The sequence below is a fragment of the Syngnathus scovelli genome, chromosome 7, assembly GCF_024217435.2.
Source record: "Syngnathus scovelli strain Florida chromosome 7, RoL_Ssco_1.2, whole genome shotgun sequence".
NCBI classification, from domain to species: Eukaryota; Metazoa; Chordata; class Actinopteri; order Syngnathiformes; family Syngnathidae; genus Syngnathus; species Syngnathus scovelli.
Genome location: NC_090853.1, coordinates 19,142,271 through 19,158,931, shown reverse-complemented (window position 1 = coordinate 19,158,931; position 16,661 = coordinate 19,142,271). Strand labels below are relative to the sequence as shown.

Below are 16,661 nucleotides of genomic sequence, written 5' to 3'. Positions count from 1 at the left end.
ATAAATAGTGCACTGAAACCTGATTTCAAGAAAATCGCAAATTGAATTGAAGTCCCAATATCTGTCAAAAAATCACAATACAATTTTTTTCTCAACAACTTTCAGCAAATCGAATTAAAGTCAGAATATCTGTCAAAAAACATTCAACTCGTAATTCACTGAGTAGCGGAGGTTTGGGTCGCAAGTGTGTGACCACGAACTGAATGTTGTTTTCTTTATCTTTTCATGGGATGACACTGAAGAAATTACACTTTGCTAAAATGAATCAGTCAATTATTAATTTGCGATTTTCGATCAACCAATTGTGTTTAATGGAAGTCATTATACCTGCCACCATTTGAAGTACCTCCAGTTATTTCTAATAAAGTTCGGCCGTTCTAGTATTTTCCAGACATGTTTTTGCTTTCTGGCAAAAGCCTTAAGGTTTTGAACTAAGGCTAAGGGTTCATTACAACTTCAACCTTGACTAACGCCCCAGTTGAAGGAAAACGGCCCCCAAAGCATGCCGCCACTGTGCCCGGAGAAAATCCACGCGGGCACGGGGAGAACATGCAATCTCCACACTGGGAGAGCCAAAGGTGGAATCGAACCCACACCCTCCTAACTGTGAGGCGGATGTGCTAACTAGTGCACCATATGCAATTGTTTCACATGGCCTTCAATCAAGGATTCCCTCCCTCCTTTCCCCCCCCCTTCCCTGCGGGTATGGTCTTCTTGGAGTGATGAGCACTGCTTTTGGATGTGCTGTTGTACTTTTTGGATTCATAGCCAAAAAGATCAACCTTGATTTCAGTGGCCCATAAACATTTTCCCACTTGCATTTCGTCAGCTGCATAGCATAATTGCCCAAATCATATTTCAATATTTTTAGAAAACAAGAAACCCCCCCACACAATTTTCAAAACACACATTGGTATTTTTTGATGGGTCTTGTTCCTTCTGCTTATTTATTCATCCATCTGGTTGTGGTTTTCTTTACAACGTCAATGAACAATAACAAAATATTGGGAGATATCTAGTGTGTTTTGCAAAATATACCTGGACTTGGATGTTTTTCCTCCCAAAATTTACACAGTTTGAAATAGTATGAATAATAGAAGGCCATAGGAAAATGAAATGTTGAAAAGATTTATTCATCAAATTAACTAATATCTCAATAAACATGTTTTTCATTCCCTGCTTGAAAGGGCAGTAGATGTATGAATGCATGAAGACTAGTGGCTATGAGTGCAATAACATATTTTCTCTGTTCATGTTATGGTCTAATGCCAGAGCCTGATTGGTCACTGCGAGTGCTGACTACTACTAACGTAAACCCCCCACTCTCAGCAGTTCTCTTTCTCTCCGCACTAGTCTCAATGACACAGCAGGACAGCAAATTTACACTCATATCAATGGACTTGGCCGTCCAGATCTATTCTTTTGGTTAAGTTATCTTGTAATTGTGAAAGCAAAAAATAACACTGGGGGGAAAAATGTCTTGCGACGTGAGATGAAATAATACTACGTCTGCTTTTCTATTTAAAGCATCCCATTGGAATAGGGAGTTGCCCCTTACTCTGGTAATATAGATACTATGTATTTCCCGGAAAGTAAATAAGACATTTCTGGAAAATAAATAAAAATTGCAGTTATAGCAATAGATTTGTATAACTAATGTACTGTATCTAAATCATATATATATTTTTTGTTTTTTTGTTTTTGTTTATTTCAGCTCGTACACAGACATCATCAAAGTCACACTTTCTTTACAGAGCTTAGAGTTCGTTTCGTACTCGCCGAAAACGGAACGGGTGGAAGCAGCCTTGCTTGTCGAGTCCCGTCCCAAAACTTTCATCCAAAGATTTTTCGTGTTTTCACAGATATTTATCACACAGCAATTTCATGAGAGTCTTCACAGATATTATGTAACACATTAATTTTAAAATAGTCAACATCAAAATTTATGGTTATGTATGATGCCAATATTTGTACATTAGTACATTTACACATTAGTTTCAAAAATAGCCAAAATTTATGGTTATGTATGATGCTAATATTTGGAATTTGAATGATTTGTAACGAGTGTAACAAACAGCTATCAATGCTTTCGTCCCAGGGTTGCCGCGGACTCAGTTTACGTAATTAGATATGAGAGAGGTTCTCAGTTTCTTCTTGAAGTCCTTGAAATTATCAGACAGTTTTAGGTCAGAGTTCAGTTTGTTCCAATTTCTTACACCGACAACCGTCAGCGATTGTCCTCCAAGTGTACTGGACACTTGTCGTTGGTCAAAGTTTAATAATCCTCTGAGGTCGTGTTTTGTGTCCCTGAGGGTGAATAGGCTTTGAATATTTACTGGTAGCATACATCTAGAAACTTTGTACACATTTAACAGTCCTACAAAAGTGATTAAGTCTTGGAGCTTCAGTATTCCAGTGTTTATAAAGAGGTCGTTCGTGTGAGAATTGTACGGCTTTTTGCAAATGATCCTCAGTGCTCTTTTCTGTTGTTTGTAAAGTGCTTCTAATGATGTCTGGTATGCGTGACCCCAGTCCTCTGAACAATAGTATAGATGTGGCTCTATGAGTGTCAAATACATTATTCTTAAAGCAGATGTACTAATTTTATTTTGCAGCCTCCACAGAATGGCCATATTTCTTGATATTTTTTTGCACAAGTTTGTAATTTGTTGTTTCCAGTTAAGTAAACAATCAAGTGTTATGCCAAGCATTTGATACTCATTAACTCGTTCAATCTTGATACCGTTTGACACTAAGTTTAAGTCTTCGCTTAGTTTTCTTTTCCCAAATAGCATATATTTAGTTTTGGATGGATTTAAAGATAATATATTTGCATTGAACTAAGCCTGTAAAATTGACATTTCTCTGTTTATACAAGCTTCCATTTGTCTTAAATTATGTCCAGTACATAATATACTGGTGTCATCGGCAAACATTACCATTTTGAGGGAACATGCCTTTGCAATGTGTCAGGTTCAAAGTGCTAACTGAATATCTGTATAAAAGAAAAGGATCAGCAGACAAATACAAGTGAGGCAGAATATTGAGTTTTCTCGCGAGGAGTGAGATACAGATTGCGTTCTACAATCTGACTACACTAAAAAATCTGTTTACACTCCTCGCTCTTTTTATTTGGAATGCCCTACCCACAGTGTGAGACGATAAGCCCCTGAGGGGGGGGGGGGTGGGGGGTGGGGGGGGAGAGAGATTGTGGGCTTCGTCTCGTAAGAAAAGAAACAAAAAGTAATGCACAAAGTGTTGCGTGCAGATATGGCTATATCAGCAAAACAGTTTAAGCAATATTCCGAGAGATAAAAAGAGAAAGTAATGTTCTTTAAGGAAGATCAGAAGGTTCATGACGCATCGTTTGACGCGTTGCCCTCACGATCTGCTCTGGTGGACGCCGAGATGTCAGCAGTATCTTGTTTGACACAACCGCCATCTCGCCCCTGACCCAGCCGTAATCCCTCTGCTCTGTTGCACAAGATAAGAACAAGCAAGTTAAAGCAGCAAGCATACTGAACAGTAACATTACCAATAAGCACTCATTAGAGAACGCATGATAACATATATATACAATTTTTCTAACAATTTCCTCCTGTTTATCATAAGTTCTCGGGGACTAACTTATCACCCATATGGCCACTTCGAAAGATTTTCAGCCAAGGGATCACATTTCGCAAGAACCAGCTTACACTTGGGAGGAAATTGAGTCTTAATCGTCAAAGCCAGAGTCAGGAAACAAATCGGACAGGTTTACCACAATAGATTCGCTGACAGAGTCGTCACTAGAGAAAGAACTCCCGTCGATCGAAAGGTCATCACCCTTGGAGAAACAGAAAAGTCTCAGCTGGTGGAGAGATAGCAGCTGTAATTAACCCATTAATTAAGGATCGGAGACAAGGAATGCAACAACATCCACACAGGGTCAAAATGGCAGAGAAAACGGCAATGGAGACCAGGACCGAGGAAACCAGGGTGCGGTACTTTCCGAACACGTTCAACCAGTCGGTCCAAACCTCCGTGTTCACCCCACTGTGTTCCTTCATCTTCCCATTCAAGGTTCGCAGACGCTCAAGGGCCCGGGACAGGCTTCCGTCGGCTGCAGTATTATTTGGAATAAATGTGCAACATTGCTCACCAAACATGGCGCAGACACCGCCCTCTTTTGAGAGTAGCATGTCAAGGGCCATTCGATTCTGGAAAGCCATGAGGGAAGTAGCGGCCGGTTGGGAGTGGACCGCCTTGAAACCCGCCTCGGTCCAGTTTCCAAGCCTCTGCACGTTGTAATGTAGCTAATCCTGTCAACATTTTTGTTAAGAGTACACCACCAACACAGCGCGGATTCAAAACCAGCCGCTATCTGATCCACCAGCTTATACTCATCCGGTACTCCTCTAGGGACACCAATGGCGTCTATGTAAGCTGGATTAGCTGCACCCTGCCATTCGGCGTTTCGCTTCGTTCTCGGCCAGAATTCGGGCACAACGGACTTAGCAAAAGATGCCAGATCACAAGAGGACATTGGCATCAAATGAACAGGAAACAACGGGGCCACCAAAACGCAAATTCCAGAGCTCTTCAAAGCCAACCCATCACAAAGTTTGTTACCATTACACCAAAACCAAATATCACCACGAGCAATGGGCAAAAAAAAAAAAAAGCGGCAGTGACATTGGTCATGGACCCACACCATGGAGTAGGTAGGGCACCGAGCCTTTCACCGGCACCAGGTAATCTAACGCATGCAAAACTACCCTTAACCACATCAGACGAAAAAAGGGGTCCACACTCTGTCATAGAGGCAACAGGGTAAACCCCATCCCATCCAAAACAATCATGAGCAGGCGAAATGGACGAGCCCAACATCAAAACAACAGCACACCTAGGCCGTTGGTCTGACCGCCTATTCCTGTGGAGGCTACAAAATAGCTGTCCACACCAGTGAGGAGCATACCTGTGACTTTTGCTCCTGCTGACAGGGTGCAATTATCTACAACGGGACGGTCTGCGATCGACACTGTTTTGCTAATGCAAATAGCAATAGGAAAGTGAGGATCAATTCCAGAGGACCAAGCCCACAGTTGAAAACCCCAAAAGGAAGTGCTAAACAAGGTGGCATTTGGAGGACGAATTTGACCATCAGGGAGTGTAAGAGTCAAAAGGAGGCTTGTGCCCTGATTCCTCAAAGTTACTCGTTTAGCAAAGAACACAGCCTCTTCACTGGAACCAGAGAGCCAAAAATCCTGCGTTTGTGTGGCGACAAGGGTGCCCCAGTCGGTGCTAACCGGGTGACTAGTTAAACACCACCAATATCCGAGCTATTTATCCCCAGTAGTGGGGTGACCATTTCGAAACCTTTCAAACTTTTCATAGGTAAAATAATAGAAGAAGATGTATTAGGAGCCACAGTAAACATTAATGAGTTATTGTAAGTCCAAGACAAAAGCCATGGCACGCAAGTTGGAACGCGGACGGTTTCTGGTGTACAAACAACATGATCAAAAGGGGATTTTGTGTTGCGCTTATGTCTAGCAATTTTTCCCCATGAGCCATATTGATTAGAATCAGCATTGGTAGTTGCCTGAGAAAAGAATGTTCGAGGCTCATGGTACTCTATCCATACAAATAAAATAACCCCCGAAAAAAAAATATATATAAAGCAACCAAAAGCACATGGTAGTTATGAATGACTCTCTAATGCTCACATTTTGGATCGCCTCAGAGTCAACACCCTGATCTTCGGGTTGGTGTCTTGGAAATTGGCTTCTGCTAGCTTTCGTGTCAACCCTGGATCTTGGCACCAGGATCAGGCACTATTACCAGACTTTGCTCACCTTCCTTACTTAGGTTGGGTCTGCGGAGATCACCTTTTTACAATGAGATAAATGCAGAAAACAAATAAATGCAGAAAAAACAATATTCTTTTCCTTCACATTTATGTAATTGTATATATGTATTGTCTGAAACGGTTACAATGGAGTCGAGAACTTTCCTCTCTGAGGTCTTAAATTGCCTTGTGAAAAAGCTGCAAAACCGTATGTCGTATAAATAGCTTCAACTTGTTTCACCATACCCCCCCGTCGAGACATGGATGACCCCATGACTCGAAATAGCAGCCCATTTGAACAAGTTACGAGGCAAGACAGGTTTGCCCAAAGGTCAAACAAAAAGACCATCAGTGTTTTTAGTTGCACCCCGCTTTTCCCAAGAGAGTCGTTCCTGGGAGGGGCTCTGAGACTGCATGTCAAGCAACACATCAGGGGAGATGTGTGACATTGAATCATGATCAGTGAGAGACGAGAGGACATGGAGCAGGCCTTCTGCAGCGGCCCTAGCGGATTTGTCAGCAAAAGCATTACCGAGAGAAACAGGATCAGAGCTTGCAGTGTGAGCAGCACATTTGCAAACCGCCACCTTTAAAGGTAGCTGGACAGCGTCCAAAAGTTGTTAGTAATGTGGAACGGGTGACGGGCTTCCCCGTAGAAGTTATCATGCCACGGTTGCTCCACTGCTGAGCAAATAGGTGCACTGTAGCAAAAGCATACTGACTCTCAGTCCAGATAGTGACGGACTTGTTTGCAAACAATTTGCAGGCCCCAGTCAAAGCAATGAGCTCAGCGGCCTGTGCTGACATATAGGATGGCAGTTTAGCAGCCTCCAAGACTTCGTCAGCAGTAACAATGGCATACCCAGTAAGGGTCACACCAAATTCATTTTTCTTAGAAGACCCATCAACAAAACCCACATGACCATCTGGCAGAGGCGTATCTCCCAAATCAGGCAGAGCCTTTGCAATCTGTTGAGCAGCATCGACACAATCATGGAATTCGCCGTCGTCAGGAAGGGGAATGAGACCCCTGGCACAAGGGATAGCTGTTAGGTTCAGATTCAGCACAAGGATCAGCAGACAAAACCAGTGAGACAGAATGTTGATCTTTTCTCGCGAGGAGTGCATCCAGACTTACAGCAATCCAAAATACACTAAAGGTCATGTTTACACTCCTCTCTTTTTATTAAGGAATGCCCTACCTACAATGTGAGACTAGCCCCTGATAGGTGGGGGGAAAGCGTGGGCTAGTCTCAAGAGTGAAGAAACGAGATTCTATGTGAAACTAGAAGTCGCGGACAGGATCCCATGAGAAACGAAAAGTGAATGTTATGGGAAACAAAGTAGTCATGAGAAAAGAGTGCATAGACAAAATGACATGTGCAGACATCAACAACTTTCTTGGATTCCCAGATGTGTAGAAGGTCAGGAAGCTCCAGACAGCATCGTTTGACTTGCTGTGGACTGGGTGATGTCTGCAAGAAGAAACAGCAAGCATTCTGCGCAATAACTTTATTAATAAGTACTCATTAGGGAACGCATGATAACATATATATACAATTTATCTAACAATAGCCTTCTCATTGATCAATCTTAAATCATGCTTTTCCTCCTTTGAAGCGACTATGTACTTCAAACCCAAACGGCACCATTTTATAGTGAAAAAATGTGTTGAATTTATTCGTTTTCGACATAATACTGGTCGCAAATTTGCATGTAGAGCATTTTTGAGTTGTTGATCATAGACATCAGTTGAACACTCTTTCTGGTCTGTGTCTAAAGTCTTCAAACAACTCATCTTCTTTTTGTTTAGTTCGGCCAATGTCTGTGTAATTTGCTCTACGTTGGAATTTTATTTTTATCCTGCCCAATAGTTGGTCAATTTGTATTTGTAATGGCACCCCGTTATATTCCAATGGACGGCCCTGGAGATCAAAAGGACTCCAGGTGCCTTTAACGCTTGCCCAATGTTTGGTTAAGGATGCCATGAAAACCTGTTGTACTTAATCACCTCTCAAATTATAGGAAGCAATGAGTTGTTTAATTTGGGGTACAAAGACGGAAAGGATGGTTCGCTTTGCCGTGCCACAACATCTGTCTTTGTAATTTGATCATTTTTCTCATCTTCATTCATCACATTCTCAGCTGCGGTTCTTAAGCGAGCTCGCGCTGACACTGTGTCATCTTCCTGTCTGTGGAACAGCAAGTTCTTTTTTATCTTTTCTTTTCCTTATCTTTCAATTTTCCTCTCATCTGGGAAAATGAGAATGTAATTTTGCTTTTTAATTTTTAAAGTTGGTTTTAAAGTCTTGCAAAATTGCTATTTCCTTACTGCACCGAGATAAACTGTTAAATATATCTTTAAAAATAAACAAACAAAAACAATATATGCTCTTCAAAATGGGACCCAAATGTCAGACTACAAATCAAACCTCCTCCTTCACTCTCACATTTTTTGATAGAACAGTCTACTTAGCTAGACACTGTCATATCATACTAAATAATGGCCTGCAAATTAAATATAATGTTGTTGCTGTGGTCCAACAAAACATGTGACTAGAATTTGGACAATTACTAACCCCCATCAATTGATAAATTATCTCCTCACTAAAGTCCTAGCCTGTTAACCTATCTGCATCAAGAAGACATTTGCAATGCAGAGGATAAGAGAATAATAATAACACCATTGATTTCTAATCATTAACCTAATTTTATCCAGTTCTACAATGTATGTTTTCTCTTACTCTCACATTTTTATGAGGGTTGGGCACTCTCCTCGTCGGACGAGTTTCTGCCCACAACCCTCATATTATTCTATAATTTCTAATTTTTACATTTAACAATGCAAATCTGATAAACCATTGTCTAGCACACTGTTTTCGTGCACCAATTTAACGCAATTCCAACCTTTATAACGAACTGATACACAAAGACAAACATACACAGAAACAAACACACGGGCCCACAACATAGACATGACAATCTTCCCAGTTGATAACAAGGGTGGGGGGAGCAACTGAAGTGCGGAGAGCCTCGCCACCGCCACGTCGCATAATGCAACCCCCCACCTCTGTCCAAAATATGCATTTGTCAAGATATTTTATATTTTCGGTGTCGACCCCTTCCATTAATTTCCAATCTTTGCATTTTAATTCATGTCGGGGTAGCGACTTTTGTTTGCTATTTGATTTTCCCATGGTTTATTTTTCTAAATTTCAGAGTTGGCAATTCGAATGGCACCTACAGTGTCCTAAAGCCAATTTAATTCACAGGACAGTGGTAAAATATTCAATGAGTGGTAAGTCTCCTTTCCTCTGCTTCCACACAAAGCCACTGTTTACAATCCTGTGTGTTTTATATAAAGGAGAGCTCGAATGAGATCACTCTCAGTCAAACCATACACACACACACACACACACAATGCGCACTCTTATCGTCTCACAGGCAAGCAGGGGAGTCCGCCCTCCCGTGGATTTTAACAAACTCTTTAACCTTCCTATTGTGTAAAAAAAACTTATTTTTACCCTTTTCTTGAAGTAGATATAAAACCTATCTTTTCATGGATAAGGGAGCCAAACCAGCTAAAGAGTTAAGAAAAACATTGGATGAAAAAGATTGTTTTTAGGGTATTTTTTTTTTTTTTTTCTGATTCAATACACGGGTCAAAAATGACCCGCTAATACCACAGATGGCAGCAGAAAGCCAACACATTAGGAAGGTTAAGTTAGGAGGCCCCACGACACCTCAGCGGAATTTAACTGCTCCAAATTACCTGTACTTCTTTAGAAAACAGAGGAGTCCGCCCTCCCATGGAATTTAACTGACTTATAAGTCAGGGGACTCCATCATCCCAGCGGAATTTAACTGTTTCTAATTGCACTTGATAGGGTCTAGAATTGTCAAGGTTTTAAGTGACCTCTTGTCGCTGCACATTCATTCCTTTTAACAGAATCAATATTCGTACTCACAGTCTGCTGGTTCTTTTCCTCGGATGTTCTCGTCAACCACTCTGGTGTCCAACCGACTGATCGAGTCAGCCCCGTGAAAAGGGTTTCTTTATGTGCCTTGGCCAAGGACTTGTCCTGCGTCGAAAAGTCAGCCGGACCCCCGAGATAGGTCTATTGAGAATCCGGGACGAGCCCCCAAATTTCTGTCAGGTTCAAAGTGCTAACTGAATATCTGTATAAAAGAAAAGGATCAGCAGACAAACACAAGTGAGGCAGAATATTGAGTTTTCTCGCGAGGAGTGAGATACAGATTGCGTTCTACAATCTGACTACACTAAAAAATCTGTTTACACTCCTCGCTCTTTTTATTTGGAATGCCCTACCCACAGTGTGAGACGATTAGACCCGGGGGGGGGGGGGGGGGGGGGAAGAGATTGTGGGCTTCGTCTCGTAAGAAAAGAAACAAAAAGTAATGCACAAAGTGTTGCGTGCAGATATGGCTATATCAGCAAAACAGTTTAAGCTATATTCCGAGAGATAAAAAGAGAAAGTGATGTTCTTTAAGGAAGATCAGAAGGTTCATGACGCATCGTTTGACGCGTTGCCCTCACGATCTGCTCTGGTGGACGCCGAGATGTCAGCAGTATCTTGTTTGACACAACCGTCATCTCGCCCCTGACCCAGCCGTAATCCCTCTGCTCTGTTGCACAAGATAAGAACAAGCAAGGCAAAGCAGCAAGCATACTGAGCAGTAACATTACCAATAACCACTCATTAGAGAACGCATGATAACATATATATACAATTTTTCTAACACAATGTCATTTATGTGTAGCGTGAATAACCTAGGGCCCAAAATTGACCCTTGGGGGACGCCACACGTTATTTTCAATCTAGGTGACCTTTTGGTCTCTACTTGTACAAATTGGGTTCTATTTTTTAAGTAACTCCTGATCCATTTTAAGGCTGTACCCTTTACCCCATATCTAAACAATTTCTCAATCAATATTTCATGATGAAGTGTGTCGAAGGCCTTTTTAATATCAAGAAATATTCCAATGCTATATAGTTTTCTATCCATCGCCATTTTAGTGGTTTCTACAAAATCCAAAAGTGCATGTGCAGTCGAATGTTTTTTACGAAAACCATATTGATTTTTCGACAGTATATTTTTTTGTTCAATGTAATTCTCCAGCCTGCTATTGAATAATTTCTCAATGATTTTAGAACATTGGGGGAGGATAGAGATTGGGCGATAGTTGGTGATCTGGTGTTTGTCTCCTTTTTTAAATATGGGTAGAACTTTGGCAATTTTCATTTTATCAGGAAATATCTCACTGTTGAATGATAGATTGCAGATATGTGTAAGTGGAGGCGAAATGGCATGCACTATATATTTTAGCGTCCTCATGTCTAGTTCATCAACGTCAATTGATTTCTTGCTTGAACAACTCAGTATAGTATCTTCGACTTCCTTCAAAGTTATCTGGGACAGTGAAAAGTCGTCAGCAGTATTGTTTATTCCACGATCAAAAACATTCCAGTTTATCTCCTGAGAAGGAATGTCTCGGGCGAGTCTTGCCCCCACTTCGACAAAGAACTGATTAAACTTATCTGCGATTTGCTGGGGGTCATCCACTATTTGACCGTCAATGACCAAGTGTGTTTTTTCATTTCTCTTTCTTCTGCCCTCAGTGATAGAATAAATTATGTCCCAAAGTTTTTTAGTGTAATTTTGGCTTTCGGCTAATAATCTTCCATTGTACTCTTGTTTGGCTGTCCTCAATTTATTATTGACAGAATTTCTATAAGTTTTATACTTCTTGTGAGATCTATCCGTCTTGTCCTTCAGAAATTGCTTATATAATTTATTTTTTCCTTGCATGCATTTAGTAGTGTTTTGTTTAGCCATGGTTTGACATTTTTTTTTTTTTTCATTGTACGCTTGTATTTTTTTCTGTGACAATAGGGCAGTGCTTTTCATATGTTTCAAGCAATGTTTTTAGAAAGTTTTCATAGGCTCTGTTGACATTATTTTCCATATAAACCTCGGCCCATGAATTTCCTCTGAGTTCTTGGTCTAGGTTTCTAAGTACGGCATTGCTTTTTGTTCTCTTTGGTGAGTTTGCTGACTTTTGAGGGTTTGGCATTTTTTGGCCACTAATGCAGAAGACCGGTAAGTAATCAGATATATCACATATGAGGATGCCACTGATATGTTTACCGTAATAATTAGTATAGATGCTGTCAATTAGTGTTGCACTCTGAGGCGTGATTCGGCTTGGTTTGGTAATGAGTGGGCGTAGCCCGTGTGAGTACATTTGGTTCACAAAAACTTCCGTTTGCATGTTTTGACTTCGTCTTAGTAGGTCAATGTTAAAATCACCACATATGTAAATTTCTTTGTGTCTTATTTTTGAGAGGAGTACGGTCACTTGATTGTTGAACATTGCAAGGTCGTTCGACGGAGCTCTATACATACAGCAGATTACAGACTTTTTCCCTGTACACAATTCAATTTCTACCGTCAGACATTAGAGCACATTCTCTATTACAAGGGACAAGTCTTCCAAAATCTTCCAGTTCAGCCTGTCGTCAACGAACAGCGCGACTCCACCTCCAGATTTCTCCGACTGTTTTTTTTTTTGGGCAAAATTATATCCGTTAAGATGAAAAGCTGCTCCCCTTTCTTCAGTAATCCATGTTTCCGATATTGCAATAATGTTGAAGCGTTTGTCCAAGGTCAACAGGTAATCCTGGATTTTGTCGAAAGTTGCGTATAAACTCCTGCTGTTTATATGGATCAAAGAAAGTTTCTCTCCGTCGTCATTTATTTTGTTTAGGTTTTCTTCCAAAAAATATCCACAAGTGTCCACTTCGCTTGTATAAAAATTGCTTTCCGAGTCAATGCTTAGATTTGGGTCATGGGCACAATATTGATTTGTAGGCAGAGTCACATTTTCATAGGCTTTTACCAGGTCCATCATGATCTTTTGTTTATCTTGATTTGCCAGATTCCATGATTTATCCGAGCTAATCAAAGATGTTTTTGGACTTTCCATTTTCTTAATTTGCAAATTGATCCAGCTCAACCAAGGCCCTGATGAGCACTGGTCTTGTATTTTCTGGGGTAGCTCCATTTGGTTTCACGTAGATTTTACAGTTTGACGTCCAGGTGCTCTGAATTTTCCCTTGTTTTCTTAATTGTCGGGCTTTCCAGGCGATGGTGGCGTTTTTTTTAGTAAGATTTTTACATTGGAACCTTTCAAATTTCTTCCTTTCTTGAGCAGATCTGTTTTAAATTTTTTGCTTACAAATCTCAGCAATACAGCACGGGTGTCGTTGCCTCTGTCACTTGCAGCTTTTTTTGGAAGCAGGTAACATGAATCCAGAGTGTCTTTCTCCAGAGCTATGTTCTTTGTTTTAAGAAACGCGGTAACTTGAGCTTCAATGGAGCGATTATCCTGCTCCTCTGCCTGCGAGCCGATAACACCACTCGCCTGATTTGCGAGATTTGAGTTCTGGGCAAGATTTTAAGGCCGGTAATGAAGACATCATTACCTTTGATCTGCTGGTCGAGTTCCTCCACTTCGTTTGTGAGGTCGCTGATCAATTTATCCTTGTTCTTGTTCTCTTCTTTGAGAGATTTGACCTCTCTCCTTAGTTCCTGGACCTCCGCAAGTTGTTTGATGATTTCTTGCTGTCCACTCTGCATTTCTTTCAGGACTTTTTTAACTTCTTCTATTTCATTTTTAACGTCTAAAACTTCTTCTATTCTACTCTGCATTTCTTGCAGAGCTTTCTTGATTTCTTCATAACTTTCGGACTCCCGGGTATCCCTTTTCGGTGCCATTTATAATCATCGCGTCTTGACGTTAGCTTTGACAGCCTAGCATGGTTAGCAACCACGATGGCGATTTTGTGCAGTATTTCCTTCCAAAGCTGCAATGCAATTGCAAAAGCGGTTCGTGGGTTCGCTCGTCTTCCTTTCCTTTCGTCTGGTGTCGTTCTGAGAAGCTCGAGTCCGGTTCCCCGTTGGCGTGATTGTACACACACGCAAACATACCTTTGGCAGCGACCAGCTTCCCAGCTGTTACTCAAAACATTTAAAAAAAAAAACAACGAAATATTCATTTATTTGAAAATGTATCAAACAGACGCATTTTTGCCATTTTCTTCTAACTACTTTTTTTTGTTCCAAATAGCTTACCATTAGTTGAATCTCACAGTGCATTGTGGACAACTGTAGAATCTGGGTCAGTTATTGCGCAGTGTTACAAAATAGTAAGAACATGTCTTGAGCCATATATGGTGTAGATAAAGCGCGACATAAAAGTTCTTCAATTACTCAGAAGTTTTTATTTATTTTTCATAAATGACAAATGCACTCGGAAGTTGTTTGCTGATGTTGGCACAATTGGCGAATGGGAACTACAGGAGTGAGTACAGGCCCTATTAGGTATATATACGTATTCCGTAAATTTAGAGTGAAAAAACAAATTTAATGGAGTTGCGGGAGATGGCGCTGTTGCGCTTATCATTTACTTATGGTGACAGGCATCTACTTATACTATACGTATAGCAATATCATAAAATTGAGTGAGTAGGTGTAAATTTGTTAATCCCATGGGATCGATTGACAATTCTCGGCGATTGACTGATCAATTACGATCAACCTAATGGGCACCCTTGGCACACAGCCACTCAACTGAAAGGCTCCCCTTCAACAAATGTCATGTGCCAGTGAGTTTATTTAGTGCTCAGTTTTCGTTTGGGAAAACAGGACAGAGAATTGCACACAGTGTCGTTTCTGTCATCCCTCCACTGACCTAAACCCTGAGGCTTCTGTCATTGGGCACACTTTGTAACAGGCTCATTGTTCACCACGATAATGATATGCAGCAAATAGCAAAAATCAGTGAGTAGTTGGCCCTGAAAAATACATAGGTTTTGAATTGCTTACTAATGCCCCAAAAATGGTAGCATCAAAAAACGTAGTTCACCTATCAGGGGCCTGTTACATTGATGATTTTATTATATTTATTATAATAAATATAATAAAGTCCTGGGCTGTCCCCTGGACTCCATTGAGGTTGTGGGTGAGAGGAGGACATTGATTAAGCTTAAATCCATCATGGACAACACCTCTCACCCCCTCCATGAGAATGTGCGGTCCCTGAGCAGCTCCTTTAGCGGCAGACTTTTGCACCCTCGGTGTAGGAAGGAATGGTTCAGAAAAGAGGTCCTTCATTCCCTCTGCTGTCAGACTTTACAACATGCACGCCACCTGATAAAATGAACGTGTTTCATCTCTACTAGCAGCACTTGTGTTTGTCCTTGTCTGTTATTTACCCTTTTTTGTAATTCTGGCACTTGTTTTATTCTTGCACTCCTATTATTCTTGCACTCATATGTGCTGCTGTGACAAGTGAATTTCCCCGCTGTGGGATAAAAAAATGTTCTTTCAATCAATATCTGCACAATGTAGGCAGTGCTTTCATCTTGTATTACATTGAGTGCCAGATTTACATGATAAACACTACAAATCTGCAAAATACACAAAATAATAAATATAATAAAATCATCAATGTAACAGGCCCCTGATAGGTGAACTACGTTTTTTGATGCTACCATTTTTGGGGCATTAGTAAGCAATTCAAAACCTATGTATTTTTCAGGGTCAACATCTCAATATACTCAAAATGTGTGTGTTTCTTTGTTGGAGCAGGGCATCTTAACCAACAACTTCAATCACGTCAAATTTTTTTGGGTCTCTGGGTTGGTCAACTTTAGACTGTAAATAGTTCTTGGTGAAGACCTACCTTTTCACACTGCACTGTGAATGTTACTTGATGTGTTGGTTAAAATTAGCTAACTTATTTTTGAGTTAAACCTTGATGGTGATAGAATATTTTGCATGGGGTATCATAATCATGTATTTTTTAGTTTGTAGTAAAAATGCAGTTATTTGGTTTTCTATGACACCGTCATGATGTAAACTGGACTTTGTTCTAAAGACTGTGTGCTTGCATTGATGTTTTATGTCCATGTGGCAACATGCACTCTGTCTGACCTACATCTGCCAATCAGCTACAGAACTGAGGCATGGAAAAGCATGCACACACTTAACCGGTGTCCATGAACACACTGAAAAATGCATGAAAATTTCACATCACAATTGACATTCCCAAAATTATGACGTTGTCAGTGTTATCATATTTCAGCATTAAATTTAAACTAAAAGATTATAATAGAGCTGTCAATAATAAAGATTTATAGAATTTATTATTCTTTTTTTCAGTGGTCAATTTAGACATTTTTCCCCATAGCCCTTGATTAGAGGTATGCTGTATACAACCTGTATTTTGAGTACAAACTTATTTTTCCAAAACAAACAAATGCACACACTATCAAATTACCCAAATGCACCCGTACCTGATGGCGCAGGTTTGAGACACAAAGGTTTACGCGAGACAATGGTTAATCTTTGGCGTCTTTACATAGCAACTTTTTGGGAGCCTGAAAATGCAATCACTTTGTAGATTTTCTAAATATCCCCATTGTGGGACTAATGGATGTTATCTAATCTAATTTGTCACATTACAATTTTATATTTTCGATAAAAGTGCTGCTAACATTAGGAGTTATGCATGAATAGATAAAGGTAGAACAGAACAACAAAACTTAAGATGCTAGTGATGGAATGTAATTATGTAAAAGAAAGTTATACCACCTTCATGCCAAACATTTAAGAAACTGCTACCTGAGACTTAAAGGAAATATGGCGTCAAGATGATAATTTTTTTTACCTACAAGCTCAAGTAATATAATAGGACTAGGGAGCCAACTAGGGTGCTGTGAAGGGGTAAAAATAGGATCCTCTT

The 16,661-nt window shown here is 40.4% G+C and overlaps 1 protein-coding gene across 3 annotated transcripts in view; it reads left to right on the top strand.

The window, feature by feature from the left end:
* LOC125971900 (unconventional myosin-XVIIIa) overlaps positions 1 to 16,661 on the top strand; it is a 172,512-nt gene that overhangs the window by 14,922 nt on the left and 140,929 nt on the right. The window lies entirely within an intron of this gene.